General features: G+C 38.8%; 1 long non-coding RNA gene across 1 annotated transcript in view; it reads left to right on the forward strand.

Moving 5' to 3' along the window:
• Nucleotides 1-3,613: 3,613 nt before the first annotated feature.
• Nucleotides 3,614-12,775, forward strand: part of LOC135315774 (uncharacterized) — a 135,461-nt gene continuing 126,299 nt past the window's right edge. Inside the window, exon 1 of the long non-coding RNA XR_010375268.1 lies at nt 3,614-3,672. This is a non-coding gene — a long non-coding RNA (uncharacterized LOC135315774). The remainder of the gene's footprint in view (nt 3,673-12,775) is intronic.

The raw sequence follows: 12,775 nt of genomic DNA on the forward strand, positions 1-12,775 counted from the left end.
TCTTTCCCTGTTTCCCCACCACCCCTTCTTCAACTGCTATGGTCATCTAGAGATACCCAGAAAGTGATAAGGATGACTTTTGTGTAATAACTTCAAAAATATCTTTGCCATGACTACACCAATATAAAGTATTTCTTACTGGTATCTATGCCTCAATTTTTTTATTACAATTTGATTGACCAGAAATAGGTTTTTCAATATTATCTCCAACTATTAGGCTTGTTTCAAAATTAGTGTTTCCCAAAGCTTTATCTACCTACTATGGTACTCTGTCTGCAAGGTCAGTTTACTGGAAACTGTCCAACACTGAACAGAAATTGTTTTGTAAAGGATCTATTAATCTTCAAAATATTTTTCTTCTTCTTGTGTATATAAACAGATGATAGAAAAAGCTCCAATTTGCAATGGTTTGTTACAGTGGATGTACAGTGAACTTGTGGTGTTGGAGTACGTAAGTCAGCAACTGGTGGTTGATCAATTATCATCTTGTTGCCAAATTTGTCTGGGTTTGCTCCACAGACTAATAGGAAACCATGCCTACTAATTTCTTTATAAACAAAAAAATGTTAGCTGGACAATTTAGTGGAAAAGATTTTTTTCCAAATCCATCTTTAGACAGGCCTTAATTAATGGCCTGTTGTGACCTCTAACCATCTTTCCTATAGTTTGTGTAGCACCTTTGTTTTACTTTGGAATTTCAGAGTGAAAAGGACTTGTGTCTGAATCGACCAAGTTAAAAATTATTTAGGATTCAGTGCTTCAGCAAAGGTTCTATTAGGATTCCAGCCCAAATAAATCTACAACTTAGTGTTCCTTGAGCCATGATTTTTAAATAAAAAGTAATGTACTCAATAGAAGTGGAAACCAAACTTAGTACTTGCAGAAACTCAGTTAATGGCGGGGGGGGAGGGGGCATGGAAAATGGAGAAATGGTGTGATGCCAAAAGGCAACAAAAGAAAATCTCTAACGTGCCAGTCATGATGGGAATATTTGTCTTTTGACTGTTGGTGTAGGAGGCCATCAGTTCTTAGGGACCTGGCTCCATAAGAAACCCTAGTCTTGCAGATCCATACTCACTCTGGAGGGGTGTGGGACTCGTAGGAGGCGAAGTCATTCACATAGCTTTTAAATGTAGCTGTGGTAAACTGTCTTACAGACAGCTCTGTCTTTTCATTCTGTCTGACTTTCAGTTGTGTACGCCATTGGCCTGTAAATGTAACGTATAGACCTGACTTAAGCTGGTCAATGAGCTGGCAAGGGTGTAAGTGAATTTTAGCAAAGATGGCACCAGACTTTTCTTGGAGGTGCACAGTGGAAGGGCGTGTGGCGGAAGACACAAACTGGAATATGAGAAATTCTGGCTCAATATAAGAAAAAATGTTTTTCACCATGGAGGGGGGTCAGACACCAGAGAAGGTACCAAAATTAGACTGAAAAGCCAATCTTTAGAGATAATCCAAACCTGACTGAACAAAACCCTTAACAACCCGTTATGAATTGACATGCTTTGACCCGGGACATTGGGCTAGATGACTTTGAGAGAACCCTTTGAACCTGAGTTAATTTGTGACTACCTAACAGCTAAGGGTCAGGGTAAGATTTTGTAAGCTATAGCAGAGAGGGTAGAAAAAGTCCTTTAAAATTAAAGTGGTGTTTTTGACTGTAACTTGTTCTAGCAGTCAGCTTTTACTTAAATAGATCTCTCTACTTTTCTGGGACCAACACCTTGTGATATACCAGTTATAAACAAACCCTCCATCTAGTTTGCTTTGTTTCAGTTCTCCTTTTTTCCTTCATATTTGCTACACTCTGAAAGAACAGTGATAATTTTGACTGTCATGAAATTATGTTCTTGGCAGCTCAAAACAGAGACAGCTCTAGTTGGCATGTTGCTGTTCAGTGCATGTGAATTTCAGACATTGGACATAGTTGATAGAAATGAGTAAAAACCCAATTACACAACAGAAAATGGGGAAGGCACATTTGGCCGGCAGCGAGAATCCCGTGGAGGTCAGCACTCTGGCCTCTTCTGTTTCCAGCTGACATCAACTACCTAGATGTGGCAAATAAACTAATTGAGTTTGCTGAAGCCACAAAATCAAAAATCGTGGTCACTGCTGAGCAGCAGGTAAAATTCAAAACGGATTTAGATCTACTACTTAAGTGGTCTCAAAGAGAGCAAATGAAATTGTATGTCTACAAGTGGAAAGTAATATGTATTTGGCTTCAGAAAAAATTAATGAATACAATTTAATGGGATTGAACTAGAGCTGGAGAAAATTGAAAATTACTTTGAAGTAATAGCTCACATGCAGTGCTGTCAGGCCATGTGACAAGGTGGTGGTATGCCTTCAAAGAGGTGATCACTTAAAATTCCTTAATATTTAAATAAGAGACTCAAGAGAGTGAGTAATCTTCAGCAATACAGTGATGAGTGCAATGCCATGAATAACTTTTCCTTCCTTGCCTGCTAGAAAGATGCTATGTTACATAGTCAATGGGTTGTTTGTAAGAACCTAAAGAATAAGGAAAAAAAAAAACCCAACACACATATATTACTGGGGAGAAAGGAAAACCTCATTAGGGAGTTATGTTGAGGACAGTTCCCCCTTGAGTGACTGTTGGAGGCCCTCATGGAGGGATGGAGCGAAGCTTATTCTCCCCTTTAAAAAGGTCCTAAACCGTGGAAATTGATTGCTTTAATTGGAGCCATTATCATTCTGCTCATAGATAAACCATAGATTTCCAGAAACTCCCTAGGAACAATCTTCTTCACATCTCTGAAAAATATTCTGTTTCTTGGAGACCCAAATGCTGCAGCATACCTGCTTTTATGCACCTAATGCCTCTTTTGTCTGCATTTTGTTGTACAGTATCAAAGCAAAGCAGAGCTCTGGAGATGAGTTCTATTCTAAACAAGAAAAAACAACATATTTCTCAGGAGTTCTGCTCTTGCTGCACTCTGACAGCAACCTGTTTCTGTCAGTGTGGCACGGCACTTCCCAATAGGTAGCTGTTGTTGAAGTCCCTGTCGATGGTCAACAGCAAGCTAAAAGCTTAGTGCTCCTGACATGCTTTTGAGGTGTTCCTGTATGTTGAGTTGTTTGGAGTTGTTTGGGTTCTTTTTGTGGGTGTGGTTTTTTTTTTTTGTTGGTTGGTTTTGGGGGTGTTTTTTGAAGTAACATGCTACAGATTATACAATTCGGGCAACTTCCTTTGTTGCTCAGCACTAGGCTTTGCTCTCTGGGTACCACATCAATACAATCACCTTTGCCATTGAATGAATTTTCACATTAAAAGTAATTTAGGTTTTTGCTCCTTCTCTTTCAGTTGGAAAGTTGTACCAGAATATCATTGCTTTAGGAAGCAGAAAATCTCTTCAAGTACCAGTGTAATTCTGGTGGTTTAGTCTATTGTTAGAAATACCTCAACCTAATCTATTAAGTTAAACATTTATTTTGTATTTTCCTTTCTGTTTGATTGTCCAGTGATATTTACTTAACTGCCCGTACAAACACAACATCTACAAACTGCCCCTTTTTTAACCTTCGTGTTGTCAGGTTAAATAAATAAGAGATTAAATCTCCTTTCCATTCTGTTTCTTTGCACCTTTCTGGTTTCTTCTGTGAACATGAGTGGCTGGGCGACTGGAACTTCAGGCACTGCACCAGGTGAGGTTCACCAGTGTATCGTAGGCCACTTCTCTTCCTGCCTCTGAGATAACAGTGAGATACTTGACAAGACCTCATTTATCTCTATCGTTGCTGCAACGGACTGAACTCTACCGGAAAATCTATGAAACGTGGTTTTGGGGGGTCCTCAACCTCAGTTTGTTCTGTTTGATGAGTGCCTGCTGTTTTCCTTCAGTTTGTGGTCACATCCTGACTTTACATTTTGATGTACGAACATAAATTCTGTTCCAGTCTTTGTGATCATCTTGTCTGTGTGCAAACTTCTCCCCATCCTCTGCTGATCATAACTTACAGCTTCATCTCACAATTTTTCTTTTGTGTGGGTTTTTTTTTTTTTGGTGTCCAGGTCACGTGCTAGTAGAAATATTAAAAAAATACTATCTCTACGTGTCTCTCTTTGATTGCCACTTCTTCCTGGTATTTCAGCATATGGGGTTTCTGAGCTCCCTGTTGTTCTGGGGCAAATCTATGGTATAGGCTTACCAGGACCTCTATTCTATGTAGTCTGCAAGACCTAAGACAAAGTTGCTGTCTTTTGCCATTGTATTGGAGAGAAGGATGCAGGTAAAATTCAAATGCACAGTAAACTTTAAGAAAGGAGGGAATTGATATCCATCACAATCCCTAGTATCTGCTGCTATAATAAAAGCCAGTAATGCACTTTGTAAGCTGTCAGGCACTTTATCAAAGATTATATGGTGTTGTGGAAGTTAGTTGTAAATTTTCAGAATTGTTTTTTCTGTGCAAAGCTTCAGAAGTGTATATTTCAGTTGGAGCCTTTAGCAGTGGAAACATTGCAAGCCATACATCGTGTTCCTTACACACCCGAATTCTTTTCATCTGAACAGTTTGGGTTCAGCTTGTGTATGCAATCTTCATCTCTGTCATGGTGAAGAGAACCAAATGTTTGTGTTGCTGATTAATGACTCAGGTGTGACTGTTTTAAAATAACTCCTGCAGATCAAGGACATGTATAGATTAAGTAATAGGCTCTTAAATTACGGTACTTCATTAGCCCTTTGGGATATGATAGGGCTGTCAGTAAATGCCCGTGGAAAGCACAAATGATTGGAGCTGTTGCTCTGAAGTCTCAGAGTTGAACCTCGGCTCCAGTCGGTGGCTCAGGGTCTTCTGTTTAATATGTGTCAGACTAATACATCAGATTTCTGAAGCCTTTACAGAATATCCTTTCCAGCTCTTAATTGCTTGTTCTGTTTTAACCTCCGCAATGGAAAGGGTTTCATCCCTATTTCCTGAAACTAGCTTAGATTTCATCACTGCTTATATGATAGTTTTAGCCTTTAATTGAATTTTAAATGCCAGTGGCTCCGTCTGACCTGATCTCCTGTAGTGTGTTGCAGTCTTTAAAGTGCAATCCACTCTCACAGAAGTGAGGGAAAAGTCTTATTTGAAAACAGACAAGTGTGGTTTTTTTTTTTTTTCTTATAGGAGAGTGAAACTCAGAGGAGGTAATTAAACTCAGAGCGTCTCAGAGCACAGTTAGTTGCCCTCTCTCCAGTCTCGGTCAAAAAAGTTTCTCTATACAATGTTTATTTGCCACTTCTGCTCTGTTTCCAGGTATTTCTTGTTAGATAGGCAAATCCAGAGGCTAACTAGGTTTCCATCTCCATAGCTAACAATATGTCATCTAATCCAAGTTTGTGTGTAACTTGATGAGAACAATTCACGAGCTCTCTCTGATGTCCAATTCATAAAAATAACTCTTTGTAATATTTTATGAATATTGACTTTGGACATACATCATGTTTGTGCATAATAAGGGAATAATGGTAGGGAAGACCTACCTCCCCACATTTCCTCCCACTTCTGTCCCTGCTTCTCTGTGTTCATTTGCAGTAGTAAACTGGGGAAGCCCTCCCTTGGGAAGAAGGGGAAGAGTTGCAGCAGGTAATGTGAAGTGAAATGCCACATATCAAACCTGAAATATCTTGTGCCTTAAAAAAAAAAAAAAACAAAAACATATATCTACCTAGGAGATGTAAAAAGGGTTGAAAAACCTAGTGTGCTAGTTGCCGTTGAGGGATTAAAGGCTTTAGGATTTTTTCTCTTGAACCAGTATTTGGCATGACCATATGATTATGTAACAATCAAGCTAAAGTCCCTTTGATCTGAAATGGACTCTGTATGCAATTATATTACATGTGCCTTTCAACTACTGCATCCTTCATTGCTTCAGTAAGTGCATTTTGTTGACGTAGTGAACTGGACCAGGAGTGAGATGGATAATGCAGCCAGCTCCTACCTGTGTAGCCTCTGTTGGACTGGGGCATAAGGAATAAGTGGATTTCCTGTTTATATTCTTCGAGATAGTTTGTGAGCTTGAAACGGCCTGCTGGGGCAGCAGAGTATTGTCATACAATAACACAAGTAGAAGAGTATTAGCTTTTCCAGGAATCTAAGAGCTGGTTTTTCTCATTGAAAGCACTCAGTTTGCCCTCTTTGTTTGCTGACACTGTTGTATTTACTGTATCCATTAAGTACGAGGGGAAGCTCAGCCGGTGAGTTTGCTAATGTAATAAAGGGAAATAGTCTCACTATCTCCATCCATCACTCCTTTCTGAGACTGTTCCACCATCCGTGAGTTATAGTGATTGTTTCTATCTTCCAGGTAATTATGCTCTAAAGCACCAGTCATATGTAACTTGCTGTAGCTCTTTGTCTCTGGATTATTATTATTATTTTTTCTTACGGTGAAGTGTGTCATGCTCAGAGCTATGCCATATACAATTTGGAAGCAAATTAATACTTAAATAGCATGTTAGGGTTAATGTTCCTCTTGCATTATGAAGTGTTTTTTAATTCCCCTTGGAATAGCTGCAAATGCAGTTTGTACACAAAAGCATTTGTGTTTGATGCGGAGCCAGTGAGAACGATTTTATTCCAAATGTGCTTGGGCTGCTTGCAAAGAATACGTTGAAGTACTAATAAAATAGATGAGCGAGATGATAGTGTAAAAGATTCGATTGCGCTGTGTGTATAGGTATTAATTCAGATTCAGTGCGGGGTATAAATGTATTTCTCTCTAACCCTAGGAGAACTGCATAAATTCCCCTTAAAATAGAGTGGTGGTGCAAGATGAAAGATGTATGGTGCTCAATATTTCCTTCTGGGAGAGGATTTGGAACCTTTCCGTGAGAGCGGAATTTGTCAGGACAGTATCCTGTGCTTGCACATAGGCAGGAGAAGCAAAAACTATGCATCTGTATCTTAAGTGCAAAATATACCCTAGTGTTTGGGTTTTTCTTTCAGCATATTGAACTTTCAGTTCTGAGATTCTAGACTGATATTTTTGGAGACAAAGCCTGCATTTATCTACATGAAAGATCCAAAAAGAAACAAGGCTTGTTCTACACTAAATTCCTTGCACCCTCTCTATGACCTAAACAGAGGACCTGCAGGTGCAGAAGCAAGTCTCAGATCTGTGAGCTCCCTCCCCCTCTGCCACATGATAATTGCTAATAAGCAATTGAAAAAATTACGTGTGCACAGTTCATGAGGAGTTGTGGAGGAGGGGGAGCAACATGTAAGCTTATTTTAAGCTGGATTTTAGTTTAGTTCTTAGTTTTAACAGGTCACTTCAGTGCACTTGGTAGGTGATATGGAGAATTTTGACCTGTATCTATGTCACTGAACTCCTTCAGCCACTGGGAAGGTAGGATGTTGACCCACCTTGTGCAAATTCTTTTGTTTAGTTTTGGTTTCTCACCTCCTTCCCCCCCTACTCCCTACAGCACACATCCTAGTTGGATCTCATACTGTGATTTAGGTGTAAACTCGGTTTGTTTTGGTGTGTCGTACACAAGCCATGGAAAGCTTTGGGCTGCATATTCTTTTGGTGTCCATTAATAATGCAAGCTAATTTCCTATTTGCAATAAAGCAGTGGATCAAGGCAAACTATGTGGATTGCAAGGGTACATTTTTCTTCAAACTGCTGTAATAAATTTGCATTTTAACACTGGGTCTATGTAAGTATTGGCCCTTTTAACTTTTTTACTCACCGCCCCCTTACTTTCATTTATATTGTGCTACAAACCAGCGCCTATCTCTGTCTTAGCGCTCTTGAGGCACTCTTTAAAACGTTAAACTTTGGCAATTGCCTGCAAATGCACTGTCCTTGCAAGGACTCATCTTGCTGCTTATGTGTTTCAGAGTTTGTCATTTAAAGGAGGCACTTGGAGATGCGTGCACAGGAGCACCCTGCCCCAGTGTTAGGATTGTAGCAACAGGTGTCTGGTAGCCGTAGATTGCTTCAGCAGCAGATGATGTGCGGTGGAACAGTACAAGTAATATGTATGGGTCATGCTTCTGGATTTTAATTTCTAGGCTTCTTATTAAGATGCTGTGCTAATTCCTGCTTATAAATGCTATTGCAACAAACGTGAGGCATCTGAAAGCATCACATTGCAACTGTAGCATAAATAAGCCTGGGCATCTTTGTGTACTTTTGAGAACCTTCCTCTTTCTGTGACGATTTCTTTGATCTGACAATAGGTTACAAGTTAGTTCGTGGTATTAAAGATTCTGGGGTTAAGTATGAAGAAAGAGATTTTAAACTGATAGACTCTGATATCCTCATCCCTTAATAATTATAAATGCAAACAGTCTTTCCTGAGAGGAGAGAGGCTTTGATTCTCTGAGTCCCTGGAAGTCAATGGAAGTTGCAAGTGCCCAGTATCTCTTGAGACCAAATGCAATAAAAAGTTGAACTTGAAAGATGTGTTGCATTTACTTTTCTGGTTACATAGGATGGAGTGTCTCCCCCCCACCCCCCGCCCCCCTTTTTTTTTCCTCAATGTTCTTCACTTTTAAAACAAAACAAAACATCGTCTGGAGCGTTAATTGCCGTGATAGGTGGCAGGTTACTTTGTAGAAGGTCAACTTGGAATTTCTCAAGTTTGTCAACAGAACAGTTCTTGTGAAAGCTTCAGGTTGCTGCCTTACTGGCACAACCCAAGCCCTCAGTAGTCTGGCTTTCTGTTACACGAACGGTAGCGCAAGTACTGCCCACTCATTGCATTCTTTGTTTCTCTCCTCAGGTTTCCCGTTGTGTTGGCTCTGCTGAGGGTTTCAGTGTGAATATATGTGCACACAAATATGGTTGAGACTATAGAAAATCTCTGGAGGTTTTTGACAGCGCCTTTGCATTAAAATATATGAAGTATTAGTAGGCTTAGTTTTAGCCATGTTTGAACGGCAGAATTTAAAAACATCCAGTACGTACAATCACATTAAATGGAAAGCATGTTCCTGCATATGCCTGAAAATACAAAGGCAGCTGTTTGAAAGTATTTATTCGATTTGCAGGAAATGCTGCGAAATATTCTCTGGAGATAGCTGTGTGGGTTTTTATATTATACTTTGACTCTTTCATCTTTCTGTGTTAGCTGCTGGATGTATTTATATCAGAGCAGACACTTGCCACATGGGAATTCAGCAATTCTTCCCACTGGGTTGTTCCCTTAAACGCTTTGGTCGGAACCTGGTATTCAGGAATTATTCCTGTTCGTTTTGAGCTTTAGCAGATTTGATCCTTACTCTTCATTACTTTACACGTTCACACCTCTTCCAACCCTTATCTTCCCCACACCAATATTTGGGTTTTAAAATTTTTTTTCCTCTCCTTTTTCTTCTCCCCATTTCACCCCGGGAAGTTTGTGATTTACAGGCCTCTTTCACCCTCACTTTGAACAGAAATCTCTGGGACTTCAGGACTTGTTTCAAACAGAAAGAAGTGTAATTTAGGATTGCAAACCAAAAGTAACTATGAACAGTTAATGGAGAAATTGGGCTTTTAATGGACACTGTCAGTATTAACATCTCAAATGGAAAAACTGAAAAATATCTTCAACTGTATTCTCTTGCTTCTCCATTTTAGTCTCGTTCTCTTACCTGTTTACTCCACTTCTACATGAAAATGGATATGTATATACACTGTGTGCATATCGCTCTGTATACGTACATATATACACCTTTGCATTGTATTCTGTGTACATACATTCATGTTAATCAGAGCTGGGAAAAAGGAAAACAGAAGAAAGTGAAGTATCTCATCTGGTTTCAAAAGAAGAAAATTTCCTGCTTTTCGGTGTGTGGGAATCGGTCATATGCCTTACCCTTCTCTATTTCTTCTGCCCTTATACAAATAAATAAGAAAAAAGAAGGGAAGAGAGGCAAAATGGTGAAGTGGGGCAAAGGTGAAAAGGATGGTTTCATCCATGGAACATAGTCAGTGATGTAAATTCTATGGTATCTTGTATATTATCTAGAAATGTGGTTAGTCTGTAAAGGTTTATTGGGGTGGGGTTTTTTTGTTCCCTTTCTGAAACAGCCTTTTGGCTGATCTGAATGGAGAATAGCGGTTTTTTTGGTTGGTTTTGTTTTGTTTGGATTTTTCTTTTCTTTTCCTTTCTTCTGTGCTTGTGTTGTCGTTTTTTTTTTCTTTTTTACACTGGCCACTTCTTAACTTTCTTCTAACACTTTTTTCTATCCCTGCTTATATACAGCAGTTTATATCAACAAATTTTACATTCTTTGCCCAACTTCTGTGGAAAAATACATCCTATTAAAGTGATGTGTGAACTGTTCTGAGTGAAGAGAATTTGTCAAAGCTATAATGATTTCAAGAACACTGACCCCTGTCCACCCCATACCCTTTGAAAGGCAAAGTGGCCTTGTGACAAGCAGGTTTTTTTTCCCCTAATACATGTAAGATATAAGGGAAACAAAGCTCAGCTTTGGAAGTTGCTTGCCTTTTTTAAATATTTATTTTTATCCACCAAAATTGCTAGAGGTTTTGTTTTCTTTTCCAAATCCGATACGTGATATCTTTTATTCCAAATGCAGCTGAGCATGGTATTTTATTCTGAATCTGATCTGAGGAAGATTTTTCGTTTTCACAGCAGTAGCAGAGAAAATGATGAGGCATTCATTCAAGAAGCAGAATATAAAATAGACATACTTCAACTCAAGCCATTCCTTTTCAAGTCTAATGTCAAAATCGAAACAGTGAGTTCTCCTACAACAAACCATGTTTTCTTTTGCAGTCATAAATACCAGTGCTTTGGAACCTTTTCAATTCTCCAACTCCATAAAAATGATGAAAGGAGACAAGAGAAGAATTTTCCATTTAAACTGGTGCCATATTGGTAAAACAAACATGAATTGTAATTCTCCTGGGTTATCTTATCAGTAAGGTTTCCACCTGACACATTACAAAGCACCAAAATCTTTTTAACTATGTTCAGATAGATGTGAAAATGTTTTCAGATAAATATAAAGGCCAATGTCAAATGTCCTCTTACAGGTTGTAAATAATGATGAGTGAAAAACAATAACTGTAATCGCTTGTATGTAAACTTTCCTTGTCAGCCTGTTTGAGGTGCAATTGAGCAAGGGCTGACAGAGCAGCCCTGCAGATCAGGAAGAAGCTGAGTGCAGAGCAGTCATGCTTAGTGCCCTGCATCGCTGCACGTGGATGACACACTGCCTCTGTGAAATAACTACAGTTTTCTCCCGAGTCTTTGGTTGCTAAAATCCTCTGATGTGCTACCACGCCCTTCCCTTAATTAGAACATCTCAAAAGATTGATTTGACTATTTGAGGCTGGTAAAATCTAGTAGAAATGTTTTGGTAAAAAGAGAATTAGCCTTTTGAGTATGACACTACTTACTGGAAGAGAGAGGCTTTTAGATGTGCTACTAAAAGGGACTGAGTTTAGGGAATAGCAGTCTGGATAGGAGGACACTGAACACCCATCTTTCTCTTTCACATCTGGAAAGAAGCGAAGATGTGAACGAAAGACATTCCACTGGTTATGTCATCCTACTAGAAGCTCAACACAAAATGATGTGAAGCACCCTATCCCTTGCATGGTACTACTGAATGCGCTCTTAGAAAGAGGATCAGTATTCCCGTTTTACTGAGGGGAAAGCCTAGAACTAAAGAGATCTGGCCAAGATCATCAAGGAGGCTGTTGATGAAGCTGCCAGCAGAGTTACAGTGCACTGCTCTTAGAGCAAATACCAAGAAAAATTAGAAATGCTTAGCAGAGAAAAGATATTTGATACAATTGATGCTACTAAAACTTCATGGAGTCTTTCTCATACCGATTATTCAGATAACTGGGAGATACGTAGTTCTAAAAAATGGGTAGTAGGAGAGGGTTTTGAGGAATATGGTCTTTTTTCTTTTTTTCTCTTTTCAAGGGAATATTGGGTTATTGGCAGCTCAGATGGAAAGGAACAGGTCAGCCTGGAGATTACCAATCCTTTGTAGGCCTGGACCAAGCAGTCTGAATATCTGTCAAGAATGTGGAGGGACGGGGGAAAGATGGCAGTATTATCTGCCCCTAGTAGAGTTTTGTAAGTAAGGTAACCAGTAGATGACATTAGTGATGTCATGTGAACAATATTTAGTAACTCTGGATTTGTTTTGCTCTCCAAAAAGTATAAGCTTGATGAAGAAGGTAAGTAGGGCTAAGGTAGGGCAAAATAATGTCTGCTTCAGTCTTTGTGTAGTATTATGAATAGAATTATCTGGCTATAATTTCAGAATTGAATTGATTACAGCAATTTTTTAGTTCAGTAGCGTAATTCTTTTTCTGCAACATGAAAGCAGTTTTTCAAAGTTAAGATCAATCCAGAGCCCAACCGAGAAGGTGAGAGGGGTTAGCTTTGTGTAAAATTTCACTTCAGAATCTTTAAACATGTTTTCCATGAAACTAAATAACACTATTTTGCAGTTACACAATTGCCTCTTTAGTTGTAAAATCATCCTTCTGTTAAGATCTATCTATAGAATTATTAAAGAGGATTTTTACTTTAAGAAGCTCCACTTGTTTAACTTATTTACCTTGATTTAGGCCCTCCAAAGCCATAGAAGTGAAACCAAAAGCTTGGGGATAGTGAACTTTTCTTCTAAAATGATTTTAATTTTTTTTAGATACAATTTCAGTGTCTGTCTAAAGCTTTCTGGGCAGTGAATGTGATTAAAAAAATATATCTTTTTAAGCTATATCCATTTTACCCCACTCAATTGATTTCTGAAAAATCAGCATAATTA

The sequence above is a fragment of the Phalacrocorax carbo genome, chromosome 1 (genome assembly GCF_963921805.1).
Source record: "Phalacrocorax carbo chromosome 1, bPhaCar2.1, whole genome shotgun sequence".
Classification (NCBI taxonomy): domain Eukaryota; kingdom Metazoa; phylum Chordata; class Aves; order Suliformes; family Phalacrocoracidae; genus Phalacrocorax; species Phalacrocorax carbo.